We start from the raw sequence: 13,439 nt of genomic DNA on the forward strand, positions 1-13,439 counted from the left end.
TAATGGATTTAGGTTGGCTATTATTATCATCAGGTGGGCAAGAAAAAGGGTCTATATGTGAGGGAATATCCAGAAGGTTTATTGTAGAAATCAGTTTAAACTCAAACCTACTGGGTCAGAAACTTGGGAGGCAGGATGAAAGTGTAGAACCTTCAGCTGTGACCTGATACTGTCAGCAAAGAAACTTTGGGCTGCAGCACGATCCAGCATTAAGGATTACTTTGAACTGAATCATGCAAAGCTACCCTAACAGTGTCCAAGAATAAAAATAGATCTATTCTGGAGAACAAGGCTTAAATGGAACAGTTGATCTTCCAAATATACCAAGTTTCAAGCACAACTGAACCAAAGGCAGAGAACCACAAGCTGTTTAGTTTTTTGCATTTTGCGAGACTGTGCATTAGTTCGTTGAACAGTGGACACAGTATCTGGTACAACAGTGATGCTACAAATCTGCAGCTCACAGATTTCAAAGTGCGATGAATACCTTTAATGTAAAACAGTTTGTTTTCAGTATGAAACCAGCTTTAGATGGCAGAGTTTTGTGAAGACTGCTGCTCTGGTGTTGGATAGCACTGTTGTGTCGGTGCCAGGGTTTGTAGTTCATGATAATTAACCAAACTTTCACAAGTCTGAATGTTGTAATGGCAGAGCAGGTGTTGCATAGTATCAAAAGTGCATATAAACCAGTGTGTGTGTGTGTCTGTGCACTTTGCAAAATGAAACAGACCTTGAGATCGTGACCTTAAACGCACAACAATTTTGCGTGTTGCATAAATACTTTTATTTTTCTCTCTGGTCCGTTAACCTGAGATGAACCTTGCACCACAGCCAACAGTGAAATCAGCTGAAAGGTTAGTTACCTACATTGAACTACTTACCAATCGAGTCTTTGGGCAGTTTTGTTGGAGTGATAATGGAGAGAAAAAAATAAAGCATAAAAACACTGAAGGGTTAATTCCATCTTGCATTTGGTGATTTGTGTTTGATTTATAAAAGTTTACAAGCTGATTATGTTAACACAGTTACCGTAAACCTCGTTTCAACATCAAGATTTTGTCACGGTCTGGAGGGCAGACCGTGGGGATGTGGGGAAGGAGGACCCAGGCGCGGAGCTCAAAGTTCAAGCAGTGCGTTTATTTACAGAGGGTGATATCAAACAACAATAAATCCCCGTGTTTTTCCCCAGACTCCCGTGTCGTGTCCTCCAAGTGCTCTCTGCTCCCGTGTCTGCACTCCCGGTGCTCGCTGCTCCTTAAGCCTTCCACGCTCCTCCTGCGGGAAACAATAGCGGCAGTAGTCAGGACACTGAACAATGGCAGGCATACACTACACGACCAAAACCTAAACTGGGTAACTAACGTGGAGTCCCAAGCAATGATCCCGCGTCGGTGGGAGCTCCAAGACTCTCCTAAGTAGCTCCCCCGACGAGCCCTGATCAGCGGCAGGTGTGTGGCTTCGGGTGTGGCCAGTCCTTCCGCAGGGCCACACCCCTCAGGCCTGCAGGTGGCTGAGCTCCATCCTCCAAGCATCCCCGCAGACATAAACACACACACTCACATCTACAATCATGGAGGAGAGCAGCAGCAATACCAAAATACATATAATAATAATAATAATAATAATAATAATATAATACATAACTGCTCAGGGATCCTGGGTCGCCCAGTCCCAGGACCCTGACAGATTTATTGTGTCATCAGAAACGGCAACACTCCCTAAAGCAGCGTTTGTGGGTTTTTTGGCTACAAGCCTGCAAAACTGACTCTGCGGGTTTCAAAAGTGAAAAGCCAGTTATTACATGGCAGATGGAGATACTGGGTTTTTTTGCCCATGAGTAAGGATAACAATCATGGAAACAGAGGAATGAATAACTTTATACTGGTTTCTAACAAAGAGACACCAGCAGCAAAAACCAAACAAACCTGAACATTTCAGCATGCAGCAGAAAACCAAGAACATTACTGTGTCATTCTTGACCCTGGATTTGTTTTAGTTCTGCAGGCTGCAAAAAAAGTGTTTATTCGAAACGACCTGACGAACACGTCACGTGTGCGAGAAAACCAGCTGACCTACATGTCGTCTCTGATTTTGATCTGTTTCGTATGCTTCGATATAAAATGTAATTCTGTTATGAAGATTTTGAATGACAATGACAAATCTTAATATTTTGCTATGCATTTCTTTGCCATTTTCCTGTCACGTGTGGAGGAGGACGGGAGATCCTGTCACACCTGAAAATAAACCACATGACCCAACATGCTGCTGATGAGCTTAATTAGAAAAGAGCATGGTTATTATAGGCATGTATCGTTGTGTGGCAGGTTATTGTGTCTTGATGAAGGTTGAGGTCAGCAGGTCAAGACGCCCGTAAATTCTCCCTGACGTCCATCATTCTCAGGAATGCCCGCCGTCCGTTTGTCCTGCATTCATTTGACACACTGACCTTAAAGCTGCAGCCTGATTCACAGACGGGAGCAAAAGAAGGATTTCATTTATTTTACTTTTTTAAAAATTAGACATCAGCATTTCTTTTTAAATGGCACTGCCTTGAAGAAACACTCGGCAACAGTTACAAAAGAGGAGGAGGAGGAAATGTGCAATATTTTATTTCTCTGAAGTGACAATAGAAGGTGGGGTGAAGGTAAACAATGCAACTTTAAAAAGCTGTTGCATGCATCTCCTCCTCCTCCTCTGATGAGTGCAGCAGGTCAGATGAAGCTGAAGAAAGAAGAAACTCCTCCCTGACTGCTCAGATTGCTTAAAAAAAATCAGTTCCTTCTCGATGCCCCAGAGCTTCAAATGAAAAGGAGAAAAACTGAAACAAAAAGATTTTAACTTCTTCATTTCTGTCATTTCCTCTGTGTTTCAAGCAGTGCCACAAATTTCTAAACACGCCTGAAATCGGAATATTGAAAATACCCCACCTGACTGTATTTCCCGAGCCTCTGAGAGAACTTTAACCTTAGAAAGGTTAAAGAGGTCATGCAGTTTCATCTCTGCAGCTTTATTTCTTCACAAACATGCAAACAGAAAAGCGCAGTCCCAACCTCTGCTCAAGTTTAATCAACACCTTCTCTTATTGGAGATCATCCACCCTGAAGCATAAAAATAAACAGTAGCAGCATATCATGGAGGAACACGACGTCTTTGTGGAGGAACAGCGTGTTTGTTTGATCTGAGCAGACTGACCGACCGTCGGTGCCATGAGCTCTGGCCTGATCAGAACACAGTAACTGAAGCCTGCACTTTAAGTGGTCATGCTTTACTTCAGCTTCCATCTCCTCCCAGCCATGAGCATTTGTAGCATGAATATAAGATATAGATGGTTACCATCAGATTTTTGGGGTTTGGGTGTAGAACTTCTCCTCATGATGGATGTAAACATGATGCCAAGAGAGATAATTACTTTTATTAATTTCACTTTTCTGTGCTTGTTTTATTGAAGTACGATGCAAAGTTACATGTTTTTAATGTTTGATGTTTTTACATTATATTTAAGTCAGTGTGCCAAGCTCAATAGTGCCACTACAGCGAGTCAGATGAGTTAGTCCACTTATTTATGGCCAATGGTTGGACTTGATTAAGCTGTGCACACATTAATAAACAAATACAGTCGTTTTGAATGTTCACACATTAGTGATGGTGAGGTTAAATAGAATAAAACACTCTAAAATATTAAAACGTTATCCTAAAAAATGATCAAATGGTGCAAACTTGTCTGTAATATAAAAGAACCCCGCGGACTGCTAAAGCAGAGGTTAGCTGACACACTGCCATGACCTCTGCCTTTTAAAAGCATCAGCTGGTGTCTACCTTCGTTCATTCCACCCCTGCCCTCAGAGTCTGCAGTCCGAGTTATGCTCACTGCCGCATATCTGGCATAGATATTGTTTACATGAGGGGTAAGATAGCTCTCCTCTTGCATCAGATACTAAGATACTGACATTGTCTCGTGGGCGGGGCATTTGCAATATTGCCATGAAATGATGACACCAGAAACACATTCAAAGAGAATATTCCTTACCTCTTTGAGGGGCTGCATTTGTTACAGTGACGAGGGAGAAACAAGAGAGTTAGCAGGTCTTAAATCGGAGCATTGACCACTATTGCCGATTATAGCATGAATTCTGAGCTAGCTATAGCTTTGATGCTACCTGACAGGCTGTCTCAGGTTGTAATGCAGCATGCGTCATATCAGTAAATCGTTACTTGAGTGTTGGGAGTGAAAGGAATATGGTGACTGACACTAAGAGCGATGCTAAAATTACCAGTAACTCCAAGAACCCGATCACATTGTAACCTCATTTTAACTCAACCCAGCCGAGCAAAGTTGGTGCTAACCACAGAGAAACCACACAAGAAGTGCCACAAAAAAGTAAATATCAGGGAGTTAAAACCAAAAACAGGACGTGGCTGATAAACCTGTGGTTTACTCTGTGCCATGCCTTCATTTTCTCTCCCCTCTATAGTTTTGTCTGTTTTCCTGCACTTAATTATATAAACTCGTCTTATTACCGAGACACCAGCGGCACTGAACTGAGCGGCAGTGTCCGACTTCACGGGATAAGAATGTGTAAATACTCATTTCATAGAAGACTGTTGGCACACTGAACCCCACAGCAAGACATGTTATTTATTAGGTAACTGAAAATGCTCCAACATCTTTTGACAGACATGGTGAAGAGATTTGTTTCAGTTACTCTGATATGTAATCTGACATGAACTGGCACTGGAGCGCAGTAAGAAGGTTGTGGGTTCCAATCTTGTGGTGATTCGGAGCCACTCTGTGCAGAGTTTGCATGTTTGCTCTGTGGGTTTAAGTGGCTTTGGTAAACCCACTGTGCCTGCCTGCATGAATGCATGTCTGGAGACGTGACCTGGTTAGTTTACAGCAGTTTTAAAAATAAACAAAAACTGTAGCTCCACATGAACACATGAAGGACTTTAACTGTGCCACACAAGCCCTAACAAGCACTCAGTGCTGATCTCTGGATGTGACAGTACCCAAACCTGATACAGGTGTTATTATACAATGTTTGAATCTCTGGGACTTTTTTGTTGTCTATTGGAAACCACTTAATTAACTGACGAGACTCACTTTCCAACCTAAACAGTCTGGAGATGAAAACTGTTTCTGCAGGACTCTCCCGTCAGTGTGATGAGGAAGAAGTGACGAAGCTAGAGAGCTGCTTATGTAACAGCGCTCTGTGCCAGGACTTGTTTATCCTGCACTGAACCACATTGTTGAAGTCTGTGAATCTGTCGAGTCAGACCCCGAAAGCCCTCCAAACCACGGCTGGGCAGAGCCCTCGCTGCACAACGCAGGCTGTTTATTCACATCTGGAGCAGAAACAACAGGAGCTTGTGGAGCTCTGGGCGTAGTTTCAGAGACAAACTTTATTGTGAGGAGGAGAAAAGTGGGTTTAAAAACGAAAATGTTCCTGCTTTTTCCTGGACACAGAAAGCTCATGATGCAGTAATCTGAACAAGACATGAATAAACAGGTACACTTTTATAGATTTAATACAGTTTATTGTAAGGTTTCCCGTCTAGGTTGTAGAGTTTCTACATAAAGTTCAAAATGACACCAACTGCTTCAGTGTTTTACTGTTTTTGATTGAAGCTTCTTCAATAGGTGCAAAAAACTTTAAAACATTAGAAATGTTTTGTTCTAGCAAAGCAAAATTATGTTTTTTCCATTTGCAAATCTTTTCCCATATAAGGAGATAAATGAATACCATTGTTTGGATTTCCTTCACACAAACAGTGCAGTTCATAATGTGCAGTTTTATTCCCTGCAGGCCCAAACAAGTCAGTCTGTTCTACTTGACACACGTGTGCACACACGTGTGCACACACATTCGAGGCTGAAGGTTTCCAGGGTTGGCTGAGGACAGCCACCTGCAGGAAGGAAATCTACAGCAACTTTGCAGCGAAAGGATCAGCAGAGCGTGTGATGGTGGTAAAGTGTGTCCTGGTAAGGAGAAGGCTTCCTACCACACACTCACACGGCTTTCTGCATTTTACCGACTTTCTGTGCAGTTGTGTTCTTTCAGTTTTAGACAAGAATGGGAAACTTTAAAAACAGTGTGGTCTCATGTTCAGCAACTCCTTGAGTGAGCAGTAAAGAGCTTGTGTTGGTGCTACTGCAGGAGTTTCATACTTTAAGTAACCTGAAGCAGAGATCACAGCATGAACAGGGCACTCTGTGTCACAGTGAATCCAAATACCTTTGGCAGGGTTCATATGTGCAGGACAACATCACTCACTCCACCCGTTCCCATCATGCTGGGAATGTGATCACAATGGCACCAACTGTGTCTCAGCCACACCTCCACTAACCTGCGTTCACCTTGAGTCGTTCACACGTTCACTCCGTGCTTGCACAGATGTGTTCACATAGTCAGAGGATGAACAGCAGTTGCAAAATGCACGTCGCCATGTGTGAGTAGTGAAGAAAAATGAGGGCAACAAACAATTTTTCAGCCTGAAGGCGACCACGCCCTCTGCTGCTGCGACACCGCTGCAAGTTAGCTAGCTAGCTCAGAGCTACTACACTACAGTGTAAACAGTAAAATTCAAATGGACGATTTAACTATTCTCAGTAATTATGGAGGGGCTCAGAGTAGAGCCATTGATCCTCCTCATTGAAAGAACCAGGTAGTTTTGGCTGACTAGGTTCTGGAGCTGACTGGGTTGCCCCTCAGCTGGGGTGTTTTGGGAATGTTCCACCCAGGATACACTGGAAAGGTGTCTTCCCGAAAGTGCTGGAAGAGGATAAGTGGCAGAAAATCGATTGATGGATTAAAAAAAGCCCACTGTAACCAGTTGCTGTTGTTTTTTTTTGATTAGCTACAATCAGCTGACCGTGTCTGCCACCTTCTTTGTCTCCTTTCTTGTTGCCAGGCTGTGTTAGAATGGAGATCTATTGTCAGTCTACCTGGCTCGTCTGGGCTTCACACCTGAGTCAGACTCGACTGGAAATTAATTTATGGTTTGTTTCACTTGGCAAGGACTCAGGTATGTTGTATGTTTCACAGAACAATAACCGGAGGGTCTGAGGACTCAGCACACGAAACATTTTGAAAGTTTAGATTTGAGTTTTCCCGTCCTATTTCAGGGTCAGTCAGCAAACATTTACAAACAGTGTTATTGCATCATGTCTGGAGACCTTATTCTGCTAGGCGCAAATATTGCATAGTTTTGTGTTTGCAGTATGCCGGTGTGTTGAAACTCTAATCAGGGATAGCAAATCAATGCTAATATTGATCCTGGCTAGCTGACAGTCATTATATAATGCTAACATTGCCTAAAAGCTTTTTGTTTAAAGCTATGAAATACAGTCTTTATTCTATTTGATGTTTCTTATAGAAAAATAAAAATGATGAATTGAAAAAAGCAATGCAGTGCTGCACTCCAGGTGGAAAAATAAACCACGATGGAAAAATGGTTATATAATTATGTCATCTCTGCCAATGTTAACGACCCCTGAACTTTCTGGACTATTTTGCAAATGAATGTTGGGAAAACATGTCGCCTCAAACAGAGACAATTTTATGTCCAAGTGATGGAAAACTTCCAAAACATCCAAAATGTTAGAATGATGACGCCCGTAAAAACGGGGCCCAGTCGGTGCTGTCACGTGTTTGTAATGAATTGTGTTAGTCGATGTTTTTCCTCATTGTTAAACTGCTTTTGTGTCAGAGTGGTTGTGCTAAACTTGTAGAGTTTGACAGGTTGTAGGTCATCTGATCTCTGTGCTGCAGTCGATTGATTTCTTTAGCATTGCTGTCCTCTTTTCGGGGACTTTGCGCTGCTGCCGGTCTTTGTACCCTTCTAAAGGGATCAAGTTTACTCTGTGGGTATAAACATAGAATTTATTTTTTAGATGTCTTAATAGAATTTTAAAAAAGCACCTTAGGTTTCATTTGTAGAGAGTTCAAGTTTGGAATCTCTCTGTGGTTTTAATTGACTCTTGCACATAAACCTGAGTGACTTTGAGCAGATTTCAGTGTGTTGACTGGGAGTGATGGCTGCTTTTGTTCAGGCCTGCACCTGATTTACAATTTTATTTCCAGTCCTGCAAAGAGAAAGCCCCAACAACATGCAGTGATACTCCGCTCCACAAATGTTTTCTTTAAATCAGACTTTTGTACCTTTCTACCATTAATGACTGGCACTTGGGCTCTACCCACCTACACAAAGCAAAATTAAGAACTTTTACCCAACCAAAAAAACCTGGATCTTTTCTCCAACAGGAGAAATTGCATGACTAGGCTCCACACCCATGCACAATCTCAGCGATGTCCTACGCCAATTCTTTGATATTATATAGCCCACATGATAAAACTAAATAAGAAAACCAACCTGCAGATATTTCAGGCGGACATTTAAAGCCAGTTGCTGGAAGCTGCTGCCAATTAGCTTCCAGAAAAGACTCATTCAGAAGCACAGCTGATGAAGCAGCTCACCTGCAGCTCGTTAAGAAACCCTGCAGGGAGAAATCAAAGCAAATCAATGCCTAAATATAATTAAATAATAGCAATTAGAAGGATTTTCCCAGCCAAGAATGGTGAAATACTAAATTCATAACTGGCCCCATTCATTAGATGCTTTAACATTAAACCCTGATCATAAAAATAAGATAAGAGATACAGATAAAAATCCAAAGCTACAGGCTGTTGCTTTAAATCTTTTCCATATATTCTGCCTTTCTGCACAATAAAAGCTTTTAATTTGGTAACACTTGACTGAGCTGAGCAATCGCTAACCAGATTAATTTCAGTGATAGTCTCTCAATCACAGCAGCCGGCTGCCATGAATCAACTAATCTGGATGTAATTGAACTGTCAACAATCCCAGTGTGCAAAATGTGATGCAAGACTTCACAGTTGGCGTCATGTGCATCCACTGAAGGTCTCCAAAGTCTCCTTCTACACGTCGATCCTAATAAGGCAAACTCACTTCTGTTATCTTCAGTCTAAAGAATGCGACCTATGCAAGGTTTTTCTTCTAATAATAGAAAACACAGCGGCTGCAAGTCTGCAGACGCTCCATCATTGCATTTTTTTAAAAAGACTTCACTGTAAATGACCTCACAGAAACAAGAAAATTCTTCTACACTGTTTAACTGTCAAAGCATCAGAATAGAGACGGAAACCAAAGAAAGCTGGACAAGAATGGATCCGATGATCGGAGCCAAAGTTCCTCTGGTGATAAGAGGGCAGAGTATACAGAAAACCAAAACTGATATAAAATACAAATGTTAGTGAATAAATAAATATGTTCTTAAATCAAAAACAAACAGGTGTTTTGTCAATTCATTAATTGTTAATACTAACTCACCTGTGCTTACCGTTCCATCAGTCTGTCTTTTCTTATTTAATTTTACATTTTATTGTTTAATTTATTAATCACCAGTTATTTACCAACCCCCTCCTCCTTAAATGTGTTTCCAATAAATCCTAAATGTTTCTCCTTTCCTAAATTTGTCGTGTGGATCTGCTTTATGTGAATAATATGTTTTCAAAATTAATTATCGCCCATATTTCTTTTATTTCTGTGAATATTTTTGGCAGTTTTGGTCCTCCACAGCAGAGTGTCTACATAAAAGACAGTTTCAGAATTTCTTTCCTGCCATGTTTAACGTTCATCTACAAAATGCACTTTGGCGAGGAGCTGACACTGAATGAAAAAGGTCAATGGCCGAGCAGAGACGATAAACAGGTCAGTGTCTTTTAAGCCCGGCGAGGTTTTACCCTTCCCCTGTTTGGATGATGGAAAGGTTGTTTTCCTTTTTTATTCTCACTCTGTGCTGAACAAAGTGTTAGTGTTTAGTGGGTGAAGAGCTGTCCACCTGCCAGAGCTCAACACTAAGTTGTTTGTAGCCAAGTTAAACTGAAATAAGCTGACGTCAAGCTGATCTGCCGGCAGCTACGCTTTGTATGAAAGACTGTGTTCCTCCAGGCTCAGTCAGACTCGATGGTTTTTCTGCCCAAAAAAACGCCAAAGATACGAGAGGAGTTACTCCTAAACTGGACATTCAAATGTGCTCATCTCAGCTTAGGAGATAAAACTTGTTTTAAGGACTCATATATGTAAATGTCTATTCATATTGTCTAAAGTTGTAACAGGACTTTAGACATGGATAACCATTTAAAGAGAGAGTGAAACAGGCTGTTTTACAGCTGATCCAAAGTTTGTTTTTGCCTGTTTCAGTGTAAGCATAGTTTTCAATAAATTGCATGCTCAAAAACATGTTTTGTCTCACTCCCGTTTCTTCTTTTTGCTTGTTGAAGCTCGACTTGGAACATTGTTAAGATCCGACCATGCAAAATATATATTTCTTTGCCATTCATCAGCTTTTGATCGCAACTGTGTATGAGTGAAACGTGGGTGTTTATCAAGCCTGGGTTAAATTGCCTTTATGAACGACTTTGTATAAATTCCCATATTACCCATAGTAAGACCACACCTGGATCCCCTTCAGTTCGCTTATCAGCCTCGTCTCGGAACTGAGGACGCCATCATCTACCTGCTTAATCATGTCTACACCCATCTGGACCAGCCGGCGAGCACTGTGAGGGTCATGTTTTTTGACTTTTCCAGTGCTTTCAACACCATCAGGCCGACCCTCCTGGGTGATAAGTTAGCAGCGATGCAGGTGGATGCTTCTCTGGTGTCCTGGATTGTTGATTACCTGACAGGAAGACCACAATATGTACGTCTCCCACAGTGTGTGTCTGACAAGGTGATCAGCAAAACAGGGGCACCACAGGGGACTGTCCTCTCCCCCTTCCTCTTCACCCTCTACACCACAGACTTCAGCCACTGCACAGAGACCTGCCATCTTCAGAAGTTTTCTGATGACTCTGCGGTGGTTGGATGCATCAGCAGGGATGATGAGACAGAGTACCGGGCTGTGGTCGACTCCTTTGTCACGTGGTGTGAGCAGAATCATCTGCAGCTCAACGTGGCAAAGACCAAGGAACTGATCGTGGACTTCAGGAAGACCAGGAAACACTTGACCCCTGTTTCAATCCAGGGGGTCAGTGTTGACATTGTGGAGGACTATAAATACCTTGGAGTACACATTGACAATAAACTGGACTGGGCTAAAAACACCACAGCACTTTACAGGAAGGGCCAGAGTCGTCTCTATTTTTTGAGGCGACTGAGGTCCTTCAACATCTGCCAGAAAATGCTGAGGATTTTCTATGAGTCTGTTGTGGCCAGTGCGATCCTGTATGCTGTTGCATGCTGGGGGAGCAGGCTGAGGGTCGCAGATGCCAACAGACTTAATAAACTGATCCGTAAGGCCAGCAATGTTGTGGGGATGGAGCTGGACTCCCTCAAGGTGGTGTCGGAGAGGCGGATGCTGTCCAAGATAAAGACAATGTTGGATAACACCTCCCACCCACTCCATGACATGTTGGTCAGTCACAGGAGCTCGTTCAGTGAGAGACTGAGATTACCGAAAAGCACCACTGAACGACACAGGAAATCATTCCTGCCTGTGGCCATCTCCCTGTACAACGCATCCACTTAACACACTGTTTGCTGCTACAACTACACATGTTTCTTTTCCAACTATTTATTTATGAGTGACTTATGTATGTATGTATGTATATATATGTATATATTGTACTATTCTTAGTTAGCATATTGTCTGTCTTGTCTTAATGTTGGTTTATAATGGAGCACTGTAACAAAAAATAATTTCCCCCAGGGATCAATAAAGTATTCTGATTCTGATTCTGATATCTACTTTATGATTTAATTGATATTAAACAAAAAATGACAAATTATGCATGAAATTCAACTTTTACAAAGATATTTTTTCCCATTTTATGCCGTGTGTCTCCTTTTGTGCTCTTCATGTCAAACGTGGCTAAAGTCTCCAAGAATGAAGTCAGTGTAAAGTAAAGCCACTCTGTTTCCTTTTTCTGCTCTTCACTCCGTATGACCTCAGTGGGAGTGGATCTTTCTTTATGTGGAGCAGCCATTTGGATGAAGTTTTCCTAAATGAGGATGAACTAAAACAGCTTGTTTCAGACAGACGATGAACTGAGGGAACCAAGCATGAAATAATAAGGATTATTTTTACCTGATTCATGTAAAGCTTCTCCAGCAGAGCCTGAGAATTAAATATTGAGTTCAAATTAGGAGGCTCGCCTTTAACTTGCAGAAAGTAATAATTGCATTGTGGCTCCTTTTCAGTGACCGCTTCACTCACAACAAAATAAAAAAAGTCTATAGTCATGGTGCTGCAAAGCAATAATCCCCTTTCTTTCTTTTTGCCTTTTGCAACACATTTGGCAGCTTGACGTCACGCCTCACTCAAGTTTTTAATTTAATGTCCTGTGTCAGTGTGAAGAGGCACTAATCTGTCATTTCAGATCTAAGCTAAATCACATCATCACAAACAAATCTGTCACATTACTGTTTATGAATGTCCGTTTTTACAGGCAGTCCCATGCTGGGAGAGAGCCACACGACATCAGCATGAAAGTAACCCGACCCAAAGAAGTGTGTGCCCTGATGATTAGCCAGGACACAGCAGGAATTTATAATGTGACCCAGTTACCATTTTATCTGACACAGGTATCATTTAAAGTCTGGACACCTAATATTCTGCAAATTGCTCCACTTTGAACTTTGGCTTGAAGCTTGTTTGGTAAATGTTTAATGAAGCAATGTTATTCCACGTTGCTCTGCTAATGGCACAGGGAACAAACTAAGGAAAGTAGGCATAGTGCTAGCGAGAAGCTTTGAGCGCTACATTGTGAGTGAGCTACCGATTAACCTTGCAGTGTCAGCGGTTTCCCATCAGCACCTTGACTGCTGGCAGAGACTAAACTGGGACAAACCAGCCGGGATAATCTGCACAGAAACAAAAACAGAGAAGCGAAGACTTTGAAAAAAAAGGGTTTGTGTCAATAACAATCCACCAATGACTGCACCGCCACAGCCACTCCTCTACTGCTGTCGTGGAGTCGTGTGGAGTTATGATGATAACAGATCAATGAAAAGATGAACTAGATTTAAAAGAAGGAATCCTCAAGGTTGCTCTGCTGATCCACACAGGAAGCAGCGCTAACATAAAAAAACAAAGGACTAACTTAAGGTCATTGTCCAGACACTTGGCAAATTTGTGTGCTTATTTTTGAACATGAATAGAGAGAAAATTGCAGACTCAGCCAGACGGATCCCTATTAAAAAATATAATGGTGGACTGTTGTTTGGTTATTTAGTAACAAAGCCGTGCTGGCCATGGCCTACATATTTCTGTTTGTTTAGCAAACGATAAGATCTCTTGTTCCCGGCATCAATGTGGGCCGCCTCACCACGGCGGAGAGGCACAACAAAAGGGGAGGAAAAAATATGCATGAGAAAAAAGCAATGTCAGTGCGAACTGGTGTCTAAACTTAAGGAGA

Source organism: Copadichromis virginalis, linkage group LG13 (genome assembly GCF_057382275.1).
Source record: "Copadichromis virginalis isolate Kocher_CV1m ecotype Utaka linkage group LG13, C_Virginalis_male_GT1.1, whole genome shotgun sequence".
NCBI classification, from domain to species: domain Eukaryota; kingdom Metazoa; phylum Chordata; class Actinopteri; order Cichliformes; family Cichlidae; genus Copadichromis; species Copadichromis virginalis.